General features: G+C 40.2%; 1 protein-coding gene and 1 long non-coding RNA gene across 2 annotated transcripts in view; one reads left to right on the forward strand and one right to left on the reverse strand.

Moving 5' to 3' along the window:
* Nucleotides 1–108: 108 nt before the first annotated feature.
* Nucleotides 109–4,514, reverse strand: LOC140378246 (uncharacterized). The gene is made up of 5 exons (XR_011930158.1): nucleotides 4,405–4,514; nucleotides 2,233–2,272; nucleotides 1,805–1,845; nucleotides 1,680–1,725; nucleotides 109–235 (listed from the first exon to the last, which is right to left on the reverse strand). It is a non-coding gene; the product is annotated as an uncharacterized lncRNA (long non-coding RNA).
* A 6,729-nt stretch (nucleotides 4,515–11,243) lies between these two features.
* fhip1aa (FHF complex subunit HOOK interacting protein 1Aa) overlaps nucleotides 11,244–14,835 on the forward strand; it is a 37,113-nt gene continuing 33,521 nt past the window's right edge. The window contains exon 1 of the mRNA XM_072463982.1: nucleotides 11,244–11,445. The gene's annotated coding sequence lies outside the window, so the exon portion shown is untranslated. The remainder of the gene's footprint in view (nucleotides 11,446–14,835) is intronic.

Here is a 14,835-nt window from a genome sequence, read left to right on the forward strand (position 1 = left end):
TTTTTTATCACCACATCGCCCGCCTAACGTTTAAGCACAACACGTACATCTCCTTTAACAGGTTTATCATAGAGTATACAAAACAAAAGTCACTTTATCTACCTGAGGAGGAGGAGGAGGAGGAGGAGGAGGAGGAGGAGGAGGGCCGTGCGGGGCGGAGTCGATCGGCGCACCACCTGGACTCCACCCACTACAGTCCAGAGGCTCTGCTGAGAGGACGGCAATCTCCGGACGCCTACGCAACCGCACAAGACCTTTAAAACCTCTAAAATCTCTAAAATACACACCTCAAATCAAAAAGGTTTGGACGCACTTTGTCAGTTCTCTTTATATTTACGTGTGAAATGGGGCCTGACGCGTAATTACAGTATATTCCACACAATAAGGTGCACTTAAATGCCTTTAAAGGTGCCATAACATGCTTTTTTTCACGTTTCGTCGTCTATCCTAAGTGTGTATTTGATAATAATAAGGGTTGTGCAACACCCATAACATAATAGTTAAGAAATATCACCCAGACCTTGGACCCCCTCACTAACCCGGAAATGCAAAAGGCTTGGTTTGATATTCGCCCCCACCCTTGTGAAGAGCGATCTGGCTCCCCCGCCCAACCCGTGAGTAGTCTCAGAGCGCGTGTGTGCCCCGCCCACCCGGTAAATAATAAACTAACGCTAATATATTTTCTCCAACCAGGCATGTTGACGACAAATAACGAGCTGTGTCCGCGGCAGCAAACAAACAAAATAAGTCATGTTTGCTAACTTAAATAGGCCCCCTTCCCCCCTCAGCGCGGGGGGAAAGGATATAGTCTGTTCTGTAGCTAAAAACTGCAGGAATCAATCAAAAAAACACTCTGGGTACATATATGAAGCACAAATAGCAATGTAAGAAGGTTAAAAGCTCTGAAAAGTCGATTTTGCAAGTTATGGGACCTTTAATTTTAAAAAACGACGTCTTATAATCCAGTGCGCCTTATATATGGATTAATTCTGGTTGTGCTTACGGACTTCGAAACAATTTTGTGTGGTACACGTTTTGTTTCGCTTAATGCGCCTTATATATGAAAAATGATGAAAATAGACCATTAATCTTTATGAGCTTTATAATCTAGTGCGCCTTATAGTATGGAAAATACAATACGCTTTAGATGCTTCAAAAACAGCCCGATCGCCGCTTCGTACGCTCTTGACCCCGAGAAGGCACAGCAGCAGTGAAGGGAGAGCAATTACAGGCAACTTAATCTGGAAACTTATGGACAAAAAGCTGGGGCTACTTTGTGGAATTTGAATTTAAAATGTCAAAAAACTTAAGAGTAACTTTTTTTTGTCTTTGCTGCACGATTTTTGCGTCATATATGTGATGTCTTCAGGATTTAAAAGTACTAAATATAGAGAAAAACAACATTGAACAAAGAAGTGTGTCCAGACTTTTGATGTAAATGAACTTGACAAATCAATACACAAAACAAAACAATCGAACAAAATGCCAACAATAAATGTGTTAATACAATACAGCATTTGTAATTAAATACATTTAAATCAAACTGTGCTACACTTTGAACTGTTGTAATGCCAAACATGCAATCTGATTTCACATTTTGCCTTTTTTTTGTTCCATAAAAGAGTGTAAACATACAAAATTACACTAAACAAACTAATACAAGAAAAAGCTACAATTACCGTCTATGATTTCCTCTCCTCTGATCACTTCGAGAGCTTAGTTTTGCTAGAAGTAAAAAATACAATTGAAAACATGTAGATTTTAATATTACTTAAAAAAGAAGAAAAAGTCTAGACACACTTACTGCGTTTTATTACAGCTTTTATAGCCGACAGTGGACCTTGACTGCACAAGAAAAAAAAAGAGGAATGCAGATGAAAACGTAATAGTCAAAGTGAAAGATGGAAGCGCGTCACCGTCATCATAAGCTAAAAAGAAAAACAGTCATTTAAAACCTAAATTATTGTTCACACTAATTATACAGCTCAATGTTTCGTTTCCCCCTGAAGAACTATGGGATGCTGCGTGTTTACATCCACGTCGCCGCAGCAACCTCGACTCTCCTGACAGTTACGGCTAATGATGTAAACACGCGTCACTTTTACCTTCCTTTACTTTTACACTTATGCTGCACTTTTTGGTCTAATAACGCAGTGTGCATCGCAGCATTGTATATACAGTGATTGACAGTCGGGTATAAACATAATATAGCAGTATTGCACCAGTACATACCTGGACTGTGCGTGATCTGAGCTGAGTCGGTTAAAAGGACCTGGAAAAAGGACAAATACATTTAGCGTAAGACTTGGCGTAAGACGTTTATCGTTTATCGCTTAAAAATGCTACAAAAAGAGCTGATAGAAATGAAAATGTAAAAAGAAAGTAAAAAGAGTAAAAGGTGATATTTCTGGACTTTCGCAATTTATTTGATAGACATTCTATATTTGTCTCATAATTAAACATCAACTAACTAATGTTTTAAGACATGTTTTATCACTTTTCTGTTAAAATGACATTATTTTTTGTCAATATCGCCCAGTGTAGAAAAAGGAAAAAACAAGATTGAAAAATATTCATAAGAAAAATATCAGATAAATAGAATGTCAAAAACTATAGCTCATCCAAACATATTTTATTATATTTATTAAATGTATTTCAGTTCAGTTATGAGTTTTTTGGAACAGATATTAAAATTCAACATTCAAACAAAGCCAAATTTGTGTTCCTTTTTCATTGCGTCAAATACAAATACAAATAATCTTGTTAACGTGACACAGCACATATCACATTCAAGTCACTCCAGGTTTAGTCACAGAAACCACTGTGAACAAGTAAAACCAGAACCCAACCCTAAAAGGACAGATCCCAGAGACAACAATTAACGTTTTACTGGAAGGATCAGTGACGTAAATATTCGAGGAGCGTCAAATTAAAGGAAAACGTTGTAAAAAAACGTGTCAGTTAAGTATGCGGGAAAAAAGCATTCATAAATATACTATAAATGTACTTATCATTCATACAGCAGTTCTACTCAGTATTTCTAACTGGTCGACACTGTGATTTGATCATAAATCGACTAAAAGGGGATTTACGTGGCATTGGCAAAATCTTTGGCAAATTTTTAAGTTTTTGCGTAACAAATACAGCGTCTTCATGGAGGGAAAAGGCAGAATAAACTGTCCAGTCAATCCCCCTCCCAAAAAAACCCAACTGAGTGACATAAGAACTTAATTTGGAAATAGACAAATTTGACAGAATATGGCCCAAATCGAACTTTAAAAAAAAAAAAAAAAAAAAAAAATTATATATATATATATATATATATATATATATATATATATATATATATATATATATATATATATATATATATATATATATATATATATATATATATATATATATATATATATATATATATATATATATATATATATTTATTAAGTGTAGTTGATGTCTATTTTTAGTTTATAAAAATGTATACATTATTTTATTGTATTTTATTGTATTTTTTTTTTTAAATTTAATTTAATTAATTTTTTTGCATTGTGGTTATGTTTTACTTTTTGTTGTGTTTTATGTTTAATCTTTTGAATTTTATAATCCAAATTAACTTATTCCTTGACAAGGAAAGGCTCTATATTTACATTACAAAAGCAAAAGTACTGTAAGAGTGTATTTTACAGTAGACTTACAGTTTAAGCAGGCAGCTGTACTTTATTATATTCGAACTGGACTCAAAAGTAAACAGTACTTTCCGTGTGGTTTAGAGAGGATACTTTTTAAGCACCGTCATGAGTTCAAAAGTTTTTGATTTCCTAAATTTGAGTTTGACTTGGAGCAAAAAATAGACAAATAAACAAATACGACCTGTAAAAATAAGACTCATTTGATTTTGTTGACCCAAAATCAGCAGAACTCTTCATCAAACTCTAATAGTTTTCAAAATCTGTGTGAAATACTTCAATACTTTTATGTTTGAGTCGAAACTATATGCGATGCTTCACTTTTACCAAACAAAATGTAGTACTTTTTCAGTCAGTTTAAGACATGCCAATGGTCTATATACTGCATATACAGTGCAGTAAAATATGAGTGCAATTGTCATTTCCTGCTCTTTGCTGTGGAATATACCGTTCATTTAAAACTTTTCAGAAAGGTTACTGCAGTGACTTCCAGTGTTGTTAGCGTAGCCTCGTAGCCTGAAACTGTGACTTCATTGTTCCACCTGTTGCACCTGTTACTTGTTAGCCACATTAGCCTCAAGTTACAAGTCAACAACACAAACCCTCGCTTTCCACCCACTTTTAGCCCCTGCTGTGGTTTCTTTTAAACATATAGACACCAACTTGATCAAACTTCTATACGTCAGGTTTAGTTACTGCCGTTTAGCCTTTTTCCTACCTGCAGCTCCACACCTGATCGAAGAGTTTTAGCAGAAACAGCAGGGTTTATAGCTCCAGTGTGGTCCTGTCGGTGTCATGGTGCAGACTGAGAAGTGACACACACACACACACACAGGAGTAGCACATAGCGAAAGGACAAGGGGGCGGGGCCTGGCTATGCTCACCTGTGTTTACCTGCATGGCCAGTTTCCTAACCTGGAATGTGCCTGTGCTGGAAATACAGTCGTCCGTGCCAAGGCGCTGTTACTGTTACTCTGGCGGTGAATATTACATACAAATGTGGGAAACGTGTCCTCCTCTGCGGTTTACAATGTTCTAATTTTGACTTTATTTGGTGTATTTGTACCTGTTGTACATGTAAATCATAGTTTTACACCGATCGAGCAGGTATTTGTGGAGAAAATGCTGAAAAATCTGTGGGAAATGACAGAAAGTTACGTCACACTAGGAACACTCGTTCTAGTTAAAATGTATGCAGAATTTACACACAAAAAAACAACTTTTTTGCACTCTCTTAACATTACATCAACAAAATAAAGTCGCTGTCTATATTTTTTATTTGTCAAGTAAAAAAAATGGTGACTTTAGATGAGTTTTGGCCCAGTATTTGCTGGGTAATATCCTAGTGTGATTTCCATCAATTACAAACAGGAAGTGAAATTATAAACCTATAAAATGTGCTATTCGGTGATAACATGTTTATATTTTTTACCAAAATTCAAACTATATTCATCCGAACTGCTTTTTAGTTCAATGAATCATCCGACCTGTAGGGGGCATTTTAAGATAAAAAATTTACTTTTCGCAATTTAAAGGAGACATACACTAGTTTTTTTCCCAGGATACTGAGTAATGACTATAACACAAGTAGATCATCATTTTACATTTTTTTCATTGTAAACAGTAATATTGATGTAAAACGACCGAGTAATAGAAATAGGTCCATTGACTTCCTGTTCAAAACTGCAGAAATGGTAAGTCCCGCCTCTTCATTGTGACGTTTCATTCACTTTTTAATGTTTAAAAAGTGGCTAAATGACATTTTTGAACACAACATGGTTTCACTCAAAGTCTTGATTTTTCAAATAATCCCAGCTAAGTGCAGGGACGTGGGCGGAGATAGGGGGTAGGTGAAAAACAGGAATTCCCTGAGCCTCAGTTGCAGCTTTCATACACGCAGGACTCAATGAAAATACAACTTTGAGTCAAGGAATGACGAGGAAATGCCTTTGTAACAAGATTATTAGTCCATTTAAATCTTGATTTAGAGTTCATATTTTGCATGATACATCCCCTTTAATGTATTGCCATCATTTAAACGACTGCTGTACACAAGACTGAGCACTGTTTGTCACCGCAGGTGCCCTCCCACATACCCTGATGTCAGTGTTTGTTATGCTTCCTAAGAAGGGATGTAGAAGATGACATTTCTTTATTGTACCACTATTATGATTATTATGATGATTATTATGATGATTATGTTTCCATTGGATTAGATGACTACTTCTGTGAATAACACATCACAACATTCAACATCACAAAATAAACTGCATGCATGACGCACAACATCCCTTTACGTTGTTCTAGGATGTGTAAATAAGCTTGTTTAAGTTCACCATAATAATATACTATAACTATAACTATAACTATCATTATCATATAAAATGCACTTTCCCCGCGTAAAGGCCACAGCTCCCTTTGGCTTGGGCAGTGTCCGGGACAAGGCAGCACAAACAGGACATGTGCCGAGGTCAGCTGTTTGCCTCACAGTCCATGACACATGTGTGCATTACTCAGCAGGGGGCGGAGCAGCAGCGGGTGGAGCAGCAGCGGGCGGAGCAGCAGCGGGTGGAGCAGGTGGACAACAACCACCGCCGTCAGTCTACTCAAAGCTCTCACACGACTTACATATATTTTACTTGTTTGATTGATTGTTTTCACCTATCCCCTGTACCCGCCCACTTTCCTATAGTATTATTAAGTGTTTATTCCAGACATTTAGACTCTGGGTCATACGCGTGGTCGAGGTTCAGGAATGAGTTTTGTACATTATGTAAAAACAATGAAAAAACAAGTTTGAAAAGCTCAGACAATTTACTGCATGTCCTCCCTCTCTCTTACCCCATTTCACGCTTACTTTTCCTGTCAAATAAGATAGAAAAAGGAAAAAAAAAGATGAAAGTCTATTCAAAATATGTTTTTAACAGGAAGTGAATGGTCCCATTTCTCTTACGAAGCTGTTTTAGATACATTTTGCAGTTTATAATGAACAAAATGTAAAATAATGATCCACGTACGTCTGTTATAGCTAAACTGAGCACTAGACAGAAAGCATGATATGTCTCCTTTAATAGCATGTTTACATTACATTATCAATATGGCAAAAAACATCTAAACGTGCACGTTGTAACTTTTCTGGAGGGTCCACCACCTACTTGTCTCTATGCCATGGAGATGTCATGGCATTAAACATACCCATCTCCATGGAAACAAGCAGGCGGCGCAGCGGAATGCAGGTTTTTCTAGGTATTATTGAGCAGCAAAAACGTAAAGTAAATGCAGTATAGGTTTAATGCCATACTGTGGAACATTTCAGGCAACACGATGCTGTCTCTAGGTTTAGGAAGAGATCATTGGGTCAAGAGTCACACACTTAAATGGCAGAAACACAGAAAGGGACACGTACTTTCATGCGGAAAATCAGGCAAGCGTGGCTTTTGTGCAGCGGGTAAAAAGACTAACACACACACGCACACACACACACACGCACGCACACACACACGCACACACACACACACACACACACGCAGGCACGCACACACGCACACACACACACACACACGCAGGCACGCACACACACACACACACACACACGCACGCACACACGCACACACACACACACACACACGCAGGCACGCACGCACACACACACACACACACACACACACACGCACACACACACACACACACACACACACACACACTGAGGAGAGGGTGTGGCCCGTGTGGTGGAAAAGCCTGTGTCAGAGGTCACGGCGAAAAACAAATGTGGACAGATTTTCTGCGCAAGGCTGAACAAACAAGGCAGTATTATCATAACGAGTGTATGACCCAGGTGTATTTTGAAGTCGGGATTACCGCGGCAACAATTACTGATGCGATTGTTGCTGAACAGTTAACCTAAAGAGCTCCTAAAGTTGAGAGGAAATAAAAAAAAAGAAAGGGGAGAGGCACATAAAGTTAACTGCGAGTGGCATATATTGACATATCAAAATATCACAATGCTAAATTTGGTGATAATATAAAGTATAAATATCAAAATATCACCAACAATATTATGAGAAATTACATATTTTGTTGCTTGAAACTTGTTCTTGCAGTACATTTGACCTGTTTACTGCTCTGATTATTACATTTTTTGTATTTCATATTAAGTTTGTGCCGGTTTAATGACAAAATACTGTTGTTAAAATGTATTTATTTGGTTCCTAAAATGACTGTTATATTACAGATTATTGTGTTGAACATTATTATTATCGTTAATGCACTTACAGCAAAATTGTGATGTTATTTTGTGACGCTTTGATGCCCTAAATTCAATAGTTTTGCTCCAGTTTTTTATAGAAAGTATCAGCTATAACTTTATACAATCACTGTATTACCATAATATAATAACTAAATGTGAAATATTTTATATGCTCTTAGTCACGATCAGTCAGGAAGTACTCACAAATCAACATTTCACATCCAGCATTCTGATTTAATTTGATTTTTAATTTTACCCTTTACTTTAAAATATCCTGAAACTAAAACAACACTGATCCCGACAATAGGTGAGTTTAGATTAATGCCTAATTAACGGTTTGTATTGTGTGTATCTGTTTTAAGGCAACGCATTTGTAATAGTCTAAAATGTGTGGATGTTATGACTGAACTGTGAAGGTCTTGGCCAGGACTCTCTTAAAAATGTTGAGGAAATGTTGTAATAATTGTTCAAAAACGCACGGAAAAGATGCGCCTGTGCACACGCTTTACGCAGCCCCCAGTTCATAATGACTAGAAACAAACTGAATTGCTTCCTAAATAAAGCAGCGTTCTTGGCATGTCGTAAAGTTGACTGAAGCTGCAAAGCAAACTCGTAAACCAAAAGCCAAAGTCAACGTGAGGGAAAAGATGAACTCTGACCCGTGTTTCTGCGCATCTCGTTCTCCGTCTCCAACAGATCTCTAAGAAAAGCGTTATTAAACAATAATCCACCGGTCTCAGTCCACTGCGAGGTCCCGGGGTGTGTAGAGGAGAAGTACCACTGTCCAGAGAAGTACCACTGTCCAGAGGAGAAGTACCACTGTCCAGAGGAGAAGTACCACTGTCCAGAGAAGTACCACTGTCCAGAGAAGTACCACTGTCCAGACTGTCTGGTCCGTCAGGCGCAGAACAACAGCTGAGTGACCGGGGCGCGGAGAGCGTGCGCGCCACCGCCACTGGCCGTTTTACGCACGGCTGCTGCAGGGTCCAGTGGAGGAGCAGAGGGGGGGGTCAGGTGGAGGAGCAGAGGGGGGGTCAGGTGGAGGAGCAGGGGGGGTCTGGTGGAGTAGCTGAGGGGTCAGGTGGAGGAGCAGGGGGGGTCAGGTGGAAGAGCAGGGGGGGTCAGGTGGAGGAGCAGAGGGGGTCCGGTGGAGGAGCAGAGGGGGGGGTCAGGTGGAGGAGCAGGGGGGGTCTGGTGGAGTAGCAGGGGGGGTCAGGTGGAGGAGCAGAGGGGGTCCGGTGGAGGAGCAGAGAGGGGGTCAGGTGGAGGAGCAGAGAGGGGGTCAGGTAGAGGAGCAGAGGGGGGTCTGGTGGAGGAGCAGAGAGGGGGTCCGGTGGAGGAGCAGAGGGGGGGTCTGGTGGAGGAGCAGAGAGGGGGTCAGGTGGAGGAGCAGAGGGGGTCTGGTGGAGGAGCAGAGAGGGGGTCCGGTGGAGGAGCAGAGAGGGGGTCCGGTGGAGGAACAGAGGGGGTCTGGTGGAGGAGCAGAGAGGGGGTCCGGTGGAGGAGCAGAGGGGGTCTGGTGGAGGAGCAGAGAGGGGGTCCGGTGGAGGAGCAGAGGCGTCCGGTGGAGGAGCAGAGAGGGGGTCAGGTGGAGGAGCAGAGGGGTCCGGTGGAGGAGCAGAGGCGTCCGGTGGAGGAGCAGAGAGGGGGTCAGGTGGAGGAGCAGAGAGGGGGTCAGGTGGAGGAGCAGAGAGGGTGTCCGGTGGAGGAGCAGAGAGGGGGTCTGGTGGAGGAGTAGAGAGGGGGTCAGGCGGAGGAGCAGAGAGGGGGTCAGGTGGAGGAGCAGAGGGGTCCGGTGGAGGAGCAGAGGCGTCCGGTGGAGGAGCAGAGAGGGGGTCAGGTGGAGGAGCAGAGAGGGGGTCAGGTGGAGGAGCAGAGGGGTCCGGTGGAGGAGCAGAGGCGTCCGGTGGAGGAGCAGAGAGGGGGTCAGGTGGAGGAGCAGAGGGGGTCCGGTGGAGGAGCAACTGTAATAGATTACATGTTACTGAGTAGTTCAATCCGCTTCTCTCTTTACAAACAACTCTGCCACACGTTATTTCTTTCTTTCTTTCTTTCGCTTTTTCTGTCCGTCTGTCTTTTTATTTCTTTCTTTGTTTCTTTTAAAAGACTGGTCTAAAAGGCCTACCTTGTACTTATTACTACTTGTACTACTTCTATCTTGTATTTTTAAATGTATTTTTCCATACACACTTTATAGTTTATACTTTTACTTGAGTCACTTGAGTACATTTTCAGTAGGCTACGAATTCCACCACTGAATGTGCCATTTCAACATTTTGTTTTGAATGTGAAAACCATTTAGCCATCCTAAGGTTGAAAACAATATTAACAGTAGTAAGGCTAGAATTATCCTGGATAACTGACGACACACTGAAACACACATCCATCCAAATTGTCCTACAACAGAAGACACTTTATTGGTAGTGACGGAGTTTATCCAGAAGATGGCGCCAAAATCCCATTTTCTGCGCGCTCACTTTACGCACAGAAACTCAGTGGACACATTTTGAGCATTAAGTTCAAGAAAAACAAACACATGCACACGTACAAGTTATTGAAAAGTGGTTATTGATTAATGTCGCTGTTGATTAATTAATGATTAATGTTCTATTTCTCCCCATTTTTCTTTTGATTTCTTTTTTCTTCTATTTCCCCCCGTTTTTCTTTTGATTAATTAATTCATTTTTTTTTCTATTCATCACCGTTTTTCTTTTGACTGATTTATTATTATTATTTTCTATTTATCGCCGTTTTTCTTTTGATTTATTTATTTTATTTACATGCTTTGTTTTCTATTCATCCCCGTTATTCTTTTGATTGATTGATTTTTATTTATTTTTTCTATTTATCGCCGTTTTTCTTTTGATTGATTTATTTTATTTACATGCTTTGTTTTCTATTCATCCCCGTTATTCTTTTGATTGATTGATTTTTATTTATTTTTTCTATTTATCACCGTTTTTCTTTTGATTGATTGATTTTTATTTATTTTTTCTATTTATCACCGTTTTTCTTTTGACAGATTATTATTATTTTTTTCTATTTATCGCCGTTTTTCTTTTGATTTATTTATTTTATTTACATGCTTTGTTTCCTATTCATCCCCGTTATTCTTCTGATTGATTTATAATTCATTGTCCTATTCATCCCCGTGTTTCTAACGCGCAAAAGCCGTGGAGCCAAACGGAAATAGTTTGTGTTGAACACCAAACAAACCCGCGGGAAAACCAAACGACACCCACGCGCACTTCCGCTTCACGCAAGCGTCACTCAGCCCCGCCCCTGCAGCTCACGTAGGGGCGGAGCTTCGCCGGAGCTCCGGTGCGCTCCTTCCACCGCCTCCTCCGGGACCCGGTTCTCCGCTCGGTTACACCGCGAACACGGACTACGCTCACATCGACGCACTTTGACGCGGATTGTTTGTTGTTGTTTACTGTTGTTTTTGTTGTTGTTTATGGCGTGAAACATTTGGAAGTGTCTGCGGCTGCGCGCTTTTGGAACTGACTGTCCAAGGTAAAGAAAGACAACGCCACGTATCTCCACCTCGAATACATGACTTTTTATTGCTCTGCTCATCTTTAATTCATCTTTAATTCATCTTTAAAGTTAATTCGACGTGTTGTTTGATTGTTTTCCCGTTGTGCGCATGTGTTACGCGTCGTCGTCGTTGTTGTTGTTATGACAGTTGCTGATTGACATGTGCGAGTGGAGGAGGAGGTGGAGGAGGAGGAGGAGGAGGTGGTGGTGCTGGGGTGGTCTTCTCCTCGCGCCTCTCGTGGGGTTTACGGTTTATATTTACGGTGTCTTTTAGGGGGCTGTAAATGGACGCGCGCGCGAGTTGGCGGTGGATTGTGACCTGGCGAGTCCGCGTCTCGTGCCTCCAGCAGCAGCAGAAGGAACCTGACCCGCCCTTAATGGACTCATACCACTCAAATTAACTCCAGACTTTATCCTCAAACATGCCTGTACTAACCTGCAGGGCCCCCAGCTCGCCTCTGACTTAGTACATTCCAATTATATATTAAAAAATCAGGTTAAATCATGTTTTAAAGCCCAGTGCATAACTTTCAAATGCAAATTAATAGACTTTTGTTTAGCTCTATTATGCCACAGTTTGACATAAAAAACCTGCAGGGCCCCCAGCTCGCTTCTGACTTAGTACATTCCAATTATATATTAAAAGATCAGGTTAAATCATGTTTTAAAGCCCAGTGCATAACTTTCAAGTGCAAATTAATACTTTTTTTTTAGCGCTATTATGCCACAGTTTGACACAAAACACATCTATCTGAACAGAGAATGTTCTGAAGTGCGGTTTTAACTTTACATTTTTACTTTTACATTTGACTAAAATCATGGTAATAGGAAAATAATTGAGAATCAGAAAAGTTGTATTGCGTTTGTGATTCTGCTTCTAGTAAAGCATTAATCTTTTGTCTGGGATGTTTCTCAGTGTGGCATTAAACTCCATGGAGACCAGGTCAAGTGACAGGTCTGATCTATAAGAACAGGAACAATACGTGCTTTTGTATTTAAAACACCCGTAATTGAGACAAACAAGTGCCTTCCACCAGAAAAGTTACATTGTGCGCCATTTAATAAAATAAAACGATACAAATACATCAAAAAATAATGAAATGGATGCCACACTGTGTCTCGTCCGTCTCTAAACATGTCTTTGGCTTTTGCGGATCATGTACTTTACTAAATTCCTACACGTTTATCAAATGCCACCGTTTAGTGATGTGCAAACTGAAGCGTTCCCCTCGGGCTCAGACCTGACCTGATTTCCACAGGCCCGGTGCGGCCCGCCGGCGAGCTGACGCGTACCCCGGAGGTGTAACGTTACCGACAGACGGCATCAAAGTTTCATGGGCGCTCCTCCGGTGTCGTCCCCGCTTTCCGCCGGCACAATCAGTGTAACTCACAATCGGCTAACGCTCCCGCCGTCGTTAGACGCGGTTTGTTTAAAGAGAACACAGCCTACCACAGGTCATTGTTTTGGGGCCAGAGATATTCCTTCTTCTCCCGAGAGATTGAACCACTATTGTTGCTTTGAAGTACTTTTTATTGTGTGGTTTTGAGTGTTTACTTCCTACACTCTTGGTTTCTGTGACCGCCTGGACATAGCACTGGCTCTACATTGCCAGTAAAAATCAGATAACTAGACTAATCAGATAACCCGATAATTGGATCTGCTCTGTGCTGTTTGTTTTTTACATGTAGGAAATAAATCTGATCTTCATAAATGTGACGCGGCTCGGTTCAATCTCTAATTTTGTCGTTTGTTTGCCCGTTTATGTCACTTTTTGGATCTGCTTGGATCTGGATCTGCTCTGTGCTGTTTGTTTTTTACATGCAGGAAATAAATCTGATCTTTATAAATGTGACGCGGCTCGGTTCAATCTCTAATTTTGTCGTTTGTTTGCCCGTTTATGTCAGTTTTCGTTGTCAAAACCGACATCAGATGTAACTGTTTACATTTCAGTAATCTGATAACGACTCGGAATTATTGACACAAAACGCTCAGATTCTATTACTCGCCGGACACAAACAGGTTTCTTTTAGTTTATTTTTTAATTTAAGTTTATTTTCGTAACATCCTCTGCGATCGTCCTCGTCATCGTGGTGTGGCTGTGTGCTTGGTGCTATTTCTATTCTATAATCTATAAATGTGCATATAGTGTTTTAACTGTTATTCCCTGGCAACGACACGTGAAGTCAGATTTTTGTATTTGTTTGTGCATGAATACTTACTTTTAGGGATGTTGCGATATCTAATGTCAGTGTTACGGTTATTGTGATTTGTGACCAGACTACATTGAAATCTTTTATTTTCTTTCATTCTTGTGGTCTAAAATATTAAAATTCTTCTAAGTTTGTGACCAACTTTACAAAAATGAACTTCCTGAAAGACAAAATAAAGTAAAATGTTACAAAAACGGCCAGATAAAATTAAGTTCTTTACGTTTTATTCCTTTTTTCGAGCTGTTTATTACCAACTTTATTAAAATGAACTTAAAGACAGACAAAATTAAGTTAAATGTGACAAAAACAGCCATAATGGGTTGTATAATAAACAAAAAAGACTTTATTTAGGCTGAGCAAAATAATATGTCTGTTTGCCGTAACCCGACCGACCCGCTATGAAACTAGCCGACTGAAAAATAACTATCAGCATTTTGCTGAAAAAATGTCAAAATCTTTTATTTTTCAATGATTTTGCCGACTCACCGACCGGTCTTTCCTGAACCACAGTGTCAAATATTTTTATCACGCTTGTTAACTTGACTTTCATCTTAAAGGACTGATAACGCACCGCGCAACACATGCGCGTCTTCATTTTCAGTCCTCCACATGCGTCTGTAACAAAACAGACCACGCGTAGGAGTCGTCATATTGCCTTTAACATGTTGGTTTACCCTTGTCGGTGCCACTGAAATGTCCAGAGTAATGCCAGGCTCTGTCAGGGTGTGAAATTTGATTTACGCAAAGGCTTTCTGGGATTGAAACACGCCCAGCAGCGTCATCACAACAAACATGGTGGCGCCCGTGTTTCCAGCATGTTCCCCCCGCTCGCCTTAGCTACCAAAATAAAGGATAGCGGCGTACAAAAGGTCGATTAAAATATCTTAAAATCGTTAGATTTAGTCTCCCGATCGGGTTGATAGAGACGTTTTCCGTCATTGACTGTTGAAGCCTGACCCCTGGTGGTCACTTGGACTCAAAAAATGACAAAATTTGGATCTTTTTTTTTGCCTTCAAAGTGAAAAAAATAAGAATTGGCCTACCGAGCCAGAGGAAAAATGTTGACTCGGGTTACAGCAAACAGACAATTTATTTGGGGTAGCCTAATCGATAATCTTATTAACCTTTTTATTAACCTATTAACCTAATAATCTT

The sequence above is a fragment of the Eucyclogobius newberryi genome, unplaced genomic scaffold (genome assembly GCF_026437365.1).
Source record: "Eucyclogobius newberryi isolate DKJ021-1_F unplaced genomic scaffold, fEucNew1.0.hap1 SCAF_4, whole genome shotgun sequence".
Lineage (NCBI taxonomy): Eukaryota > Metazoa > Chordata > Actinopteri > Gobiiformes > Gobiidae > Eucyclogobius > Eucyclogobius newberryi.